The sequence below is a fragment of the Dermochelys coriacea genome, chromosome 4, assembly GCF_009764565.3.
Source record: "Dermochelys coriacea isolate rDerCor1 chromosome 4, rDerCor1.pri.v4, whole genome shotgun sequence".
Classification (NCBI taxonomy): domain Eukaryota; kingdom Metazoa; phylum Chordata; order Testudines; family Dermochelyidae; genus Dermochelys; species Dermochelys coriacea.
The window spans coordinates 62,607,135-62,614,018 of NC_050071.1; the positions used below are offsets into that span (position 1 = coordinate 62,607,135).

Consider the following 6,884-nt stretch of genomic DNA (forward strand, 5'->3'; position numbering starts at 1 on the left):
GTTAAGATGAGCTATTACCAGCAGGAAGGAGGGGGGGAAAGGAGGAAAACCTTTTGTGGTGATAATCAAGGTGGGCCATTTGCAGCAGTTAACAAGAACGTCTGAGGAACAGTGGGGGGTGGGGTGGGGGGAGAAATAACATGGGGAAATAGTTTTACTTTATGTAATGACCCATCCACTCCCAGTCTCTATTCAAGCCTAAGTTAATTGTATCCAGTTTGCAAATTAAATCCAATGAAGTGAGCTGTAGCTCACGAAAGCTTATGCTCAAATAAATTTGTTAGTCTCTAAGGTGCCACAAGTACTCCTTTTCTTTTTTGCGAATATAGACTAACACGGCTGCTACTCTGAAACCTTTGTTTGGACAGTCAAAGCTTTTCTGAGGTTCCTATGCAAAGAATTTGCACAGAAGGATGTTTGATGCCAAGATCACTTTCTGGTCCTCGTGACCTGCTTTTGGGCTAGGGGTATTCCCAGGTGAAAAGCACAGAGGTTGAGGGCAGAACATATAATAGTGTGTTTAAACTGTGAGAGTCTGGAGGCCAAAGACTGTTGTGTCTTGGTGATAAGGTAGCAATGTCCTATCTGCGACTTCTGCAAAAAGGAGTTGCCTGTTTGCAGTTTGTGACCACGTTTGTTCGAGGAATCAAGATGGGTGTACATTTTATAAATAAATCAATTGCCCCAAGAAAATACCCCAGCTCGACATCACCAATTTTTTTTTGAATGGTCAACTGGCAAGTTTCCTGCAAGGCCTCAACAGCTGCTACTGCTCAGCAAAGGGGCAGCAATATATTCCCGGTGTACCTACAATATATCAAACCCAAGGATCATTACACAGTGGCAGCAACATGCTAAGTGCTTTACAGAGAAGTACAAAGAAAAGAAAATAAGTCCTGAGCAAAGTTTCCGGACAAAAAGAACTTACAGTCTAATAGCCCAATCCCTCTCCCATTGAAGTCAATGCAAGTATTACCCCTTAAGTTCAGTGGGAGCAAGATGTAACCTTTAACAACTATTTATTGCAGTGGGAGTTGAGAGCAGCTCAGCAGCTCCCAGGAAGTTATTGGCACTTCAAGAAAACTTGGTAGCTGTGCAGCCCCCATCCCTCAGACCTGCAGTTGACCTCAAAAGGGCAAGTAAGTGTTGGCCAATAAACATGTTTTTCTTAGCTTTATTTAATGTTTTTCTGTGAAGTTTCAGGGTATGCAATGACACCCTTGCCTGGAAATAGAGCATAGGGTATCAGACCTCCACTGCAGTCCACTTCCCCACGCCCATTCCTGGCCTGGGCAGAACAGTGCTTATTATTTTTAACCAAACTGCGTTCCATACCTGGGTTATTTTCATAATAGGTGTCCCAAATACATCATAAATTGACTTTATTTATAAGATCTGAGGAAAATGATGTATGTTACTAAAGTAATGTATTTTCCGTGATGAATCAAACCCTTGAGCTATAGCGCTTTCTGGGTTTTCTGACTCATTCCTTGACATAGATGTTACTTGCTGAATAGCCAGCAATAATACTTATGTGTGCATGGCTTGGATATTGTACAATGGATTTACAACTTTGTGGCTGGGGTTTTTAAAGGATGCTAAGCACGTTATGCACCCAACTCCTGTTAGCTTTTAATAGGTGATGGGCACCTAGTTTCCTTAGGTTCTTCTGAAACACCACACCATGCAAGTTTTGGGGATAAAGGTCATAAAGAGACACTATCTAGCTGCATAACGTCAGATAAAGTGTGCTGGATTTTTGTGGGAGAAGGAATAAACACTGCAGGCTGGTCTGTTTGATTTTCCTGTTTTATTTCCTTTGACAAGTAAATTAAATTAGACAATTGATTTTTGCATAACCTACAATTTCATTATAAAGGCCTGAGACGAGGTAGCAAACCAACAAAATTACGAGTCATTATAAACCCCTATTACAGATATTCATTGCTCTGCCACTAAACAGACCATAATACATTTGCACTGCATAGAATATTACTAGTAAATTAGGGCCATGTGAAACTGCCTGGTCGTTCGTCAGCTCTGAGTAGCTAAGTGAAGAGGCAGAGATCCAAATTCTGCCCTTATTTACTGTGATGGGATAATGGTAAGGAATCACAGGAAAAGTCACTTCTGTTCTCATGCTGAACATGAAAAATGAGAACAGGAGCTCAGAGAGAGGGGAATAAGAACCTGTAGGGTTGTATAGCAGACGCATGAGTGGGCGGGGCAGAGGGGAGGCAGAAGACAAAGGGTTGAATAGGGACGAGAGGGCAGGAACAAGCAGAGGTGGGAAAGAGGGCAATAGCCGGGGGGGGGGAAGGTAAGAGGAGAAGGGCAGGAGCCATGGAACGTGGGAGGCTGGGGGAGGGCACGGTCAGGAGCTAGGGAGGGGACACAGAATTGAGGGAGACAGTGAGGGTGGGGCAGGGCAGGAACTGGGCAAGGGGGGATACAATCAGAAGGATCTAACTATTAGACCACACTCCCCTACAAAACCTGCAATTGAACCCATTATTTCTGAATCTCAGCATTGATATTTACTGGCAGAGTATGCATCTTTATCCCTCTCTAGTGGCAGGTTCACATAGACAATAACACCTTCTACTGCTAGCAATTCAGTAGTTAAGAACAGAGTTAAGAACAGCTAGGGAACAGAGGTTCTTTGTAACTCTGAAATGTTCACAACTCTGAAAAAAACAGTTTGTTCTTTCAAAAGTTTACAAGTGAACGTTGACTTAATAGAGCTTTGAAACTTTACTATGAAGACGAAAAATGCTGCTTTCCCTATTTTTTTTAGTATATTATGTTTAACACAGTACTGTACTGTATTTGCTTTTTTTGTACTTCTGGTTCCAAATGAGGTGTGTGGTTGACTGGTCATTTCACAACTCTGGTGTTCGTAACTCTGAGGTTCTACTGTACTCCATCAGCTCAAGTGGTAGAGGATCCTAGCCATGCTGATGCCTGATATGTGGGGTCAAAATGATGATATGAGGGGTCTACATGATGAAATTGTTTTTTTTTCCCTAGTGTTTAAGGGTTTTTTTAAAAAAACTTACGAAATTACATAAAAAACCTACAAAAAAGAACATTAATTTGGAACAATCAAGCACTCAAAAGTTAGGAAATGCCAGAGTTAAGGTTGTTTGTGTATTGCACAAGAGAGAGAATGCTCTGGGAATGAATCGTGAAGGAGACACCTGCATTGTTGATTGCAGAAGTTGGAAGGTGTGTGGCAAATGAGGCCGGGAACTGCAAGAAGAGAAAGAATTGATCATGTGGCTCAGGCAGTTGAATGCTTCTCTGGAGAATTTGATTATACCCTTGCTTCTGGACAAAACTCCCATGTGATGCTAGGCAAGTCATGTAAACTAACATTGGCCACTGTGTGTTCCTCATTTTCTGGGTACCCAACTTGAGATTTGTGGGATCTGACTTGCAGAAATGCTGAGAACTCTCAGTTGCAGCTGAGGTCAATGGGACCTGTACTCTCAACATGAAGTGTTATTAAATACTGAATATTCTGAATGCTAAATTTGATCTTTTGACTTTAATCTCTGTGCCTCAAGACTTGTCTACACAAAGAAATTAATTTTATTCCAAAAAGTGTATCCACACAAGGAGTTATTTCAATCAATTCCCCCACATAGACAAGTCCTCAGCTCCCCAACAGTAAAATGAGGATGGACCTATCACCTCACCTCACAGGGGCATTTGAAGAGAAATTTATTTACATTTGTAAAGTGCTAGAATTAGAGCACAATACAAAAGTTGATTAGGATCGTGTGCAGTAAAGAATGCATGAGGCCACACATCAAATGATAGAGAAATATTGAAAAGCTATCCATTAATTAAGCATTATCTATTCTGTGCACAGAATGAGGCAGGAAAAAAGTCTTTACTTACGTAATCTCTTCCTATCTTAATAGATATACTCAAGGGAGGTTGAATTAAGGTCACACAGGAAATCCCTGAATTAAGGTTGCCCAACTTTTGAGTACTTCACTTTGCAACCTTAGAATTCTTAGAATGTAGTATTTTTGTATGTATTACTTTGAAAGAACTGTATTGAAAAACAAAGTGCTCAGTTCCACAGCTGTTCAGTGCGTTGAACTCCAGTTGAATTTAATCATAGTTTGCAGACAAACAGGCTACAGAATCAAGCCTTTAGTAAGCTGAATGGTTTTTGAGCTGGTTGGTGATTGTGAACGGGCGGGCTTTAGCTTGAATCTCTGTGTATTGTTAGCAATCTGAAATTGGTACCCATGAAGGTCTACCAGTTATTCCCATCCCCATTTGCTTGCAATAGCTTCATAATCTTCCAAGGCAAATATACTTTACCTGTGTGCATATACAGCTAAAGCTATACCCTATTTTAGCTTGAAAAATATAGAGAGAATCAGATATTTCATACTGAATCTCAAAAGAGGGAATAGGAAAAAATGAGTTTATATATACACACACTATTTTATTATAAATCTAAGTGACTGGATACTTCAGTCATAAAACTTTTTTTCCTGGGCTTTAGATTTTGTGCAGTGACTAGATACCATGGTGACAGGCACTATGTAAAAAATCTTAGATAAGACAAATTTGTTTTCTCAAGGTCACACTTTTAGGAAATGCCATGTGCATGTGTTTTAAACAGATCTACCAGTGTTACATATAAAACTTCATTTTACAAACCCTCACTAATGTATGAATAAGGATTTGAGGGATTTGGACCAAATTTGCATGCTACAGAACACTCCTTACTTTTAAAGGTTAGTGCTCCAGGTAGATTTTTTCCTCCCCTTTTTCTTCTAATCCAGTTTGTTGGCAGTCCTGAACCAAACATTTTTTGGGTTGAGCAGAAAAAGAAGTTTTTCAAAAACAATTTGGCAAATTGAAAAGTTGGAAAAAATTCATATCAGGTTGAACTAAAGGTTTTATTCAGCTTTTGAGTGGTGAGATTATTTTTCTTTTTAATATAATGAATGAAAAAATAGAAATTTCATTTTGAAAATATCAAAATTAAATGTTTCATATTTTTGAATTTAAAAAAAAGTTTTCCAGCCCAAAAACAGTTTGGCAAAATTGACATGAATTTGCTCAATGTTTTGGTTGACTTGAATTTGCCTTATTTGCTGGAAATTTTTTTTGGTCAAAAAATTTCACTCACTCACTGGGTGTAATAGTTTTCCAATCTGAAAGTACATTTAGTGTAAGTGAAAGAAAAATAAAATTAGCTTGAACAAGGCACAACATGAGCAAGCATTATGCAAACTTCCTTACTCATCTCTGCCAATGTATCTCAGGTCTGATCCTACACTCCTGATGTTCTGATTCTAGGCATTTTCTGAACAAAGTCTGCCACCTGTGGTGGTTGTGTGATACTGACAAATCAAATTCTGCTGTAACTCCATTCACTTCTGTGAAATTACACCAACGGTGAGTATGGGTGTCTATACAGAGAAACCAAGGACAAACTATGAAGTTCATTTTTTAGCATTTTAACCTGGGGCCAAATTCACTGCTGACGTAAGCAGGGAAATTCCACAGACTTCCAAAGACCATCAGTACTGAAAAGCGAAGTCCTCTTTCTATCCATACAGTAAGAACACACTGGGCAGTTGTTATAAACATACAGCTAAGGGTAGCATAAAATCCCTCCTTTACACGTAAAGGGTTAAGAAGCTCAGATAACCTGGTTGGCACCTGACCAAAAGGACCAATAAGGGGAGAAGATACTTTCAAATCTGTGGGGAAAAGTTTTTCTTTGAGTTCTCTCTGGAGATAAAGAGAGACACCAAGCAAGTAATCCAACGCCTACTGAATGATACATCTAAACTTACAGAAATAGTAAGTAATAGCAAGGAAATGCATGAGAGTGTCTTTGTTTTAGCTTGTGAATTTTTCCTGTGCTAGAGGGAGGTTTATCCCTGTTTTTTGTCACTTGAAAGTTTTGCCTAGAGGGGAATCCTCTGTGTTTTGAATCTGATTACCCTGTAAAGTTACCTTTCATCCTGATTTTACAGAGGTGCTTCTTTTACTTTTTTTCTTTTTTATAATAAAGTTCTGTTTTTAAGAATCTGATTGGGGTTTTTAGTGTCTGGTCTGTGCTCACCTGGTTTATCTATTTGGTTGGTAGATTATTCTCAAGCCTGACCAGGAAAGGGGGTGAAAGGGCTTGGGGGGATATTTTAGGGAAACAGGAACTCCAAGTGGTCCTTTTCCTGAATCTTTGTCTAACTCACTTGGTGGTGGCAGCAGTACCCATCCAAGGACAAGGAAGGATTTGTGCCTTGGGGAAGTTTTTAACCTAAGCTGGTAGAAATAAACTTAGGGGGTCTTTCATGTGGGTCCCCACATCTGTACCTCAGAGTTCAGCGTGGGGAGGGAACCCTGACAGCAGTAAATGTTTAAACTTTCCCACACTACCTCAGTCCAGACCTGCTAGAACCCACATGGCTGATTCAGTCTTTAGCCTCTTTATTGAGACTGCTGTGCCAACTCTGGTGGTTGTGAGATGGACTCCTGTACCCTACAGGAAAGCAGGTGAAATAAAAAAACCCCACCATCTTTATCTGAACCATCAAGAAGTGCATGTCTCACCATGTAAATGCACAATCATATTGTTGTTGCCCTGATCCTGCCTCTTCCTAACCCTCTTCCTCTGTTAGTGATGTTTGTCATATCATGACAAATTGTTTAAAGGTCTTCAGCAGAGCCTTTGTTTTGGTGTCTAGTACAGTTTGGCATTATTATTATAAACAAAAATAAATAAAACACTAGGAACTGGACTGATTTCATGTAAGTCATTTCATATAAGCCATTCCACAAGTAACATTAATTTTCCAAACACAGAACAAAATATTATTTACAAACAGAACAAAAAGATGGTC

General features: G+C 39.5%; 1 long non-coding RNA gene across 1 annotated transcript; it reads left to right on the top strand.

Moving 5' to 3' along the window:
* Positions 1 to 1,029: 1,029 nt before the first annotated feature.
* LOC122459913 lies at positions 1,030 to 3,834 on the top strand. The gene is made up of 2 exons (XR_006280891.1): positions 1,030 to 1,139; positions 3,219 to 3,834. It is a non-coding gene; the product is annotated as an uncharacterized LOC122459913 (long non-coding RNA).
* The last annotated feature ends 3,050 nt before the right edge of the window (positions 3,835 to 6,884 follow it).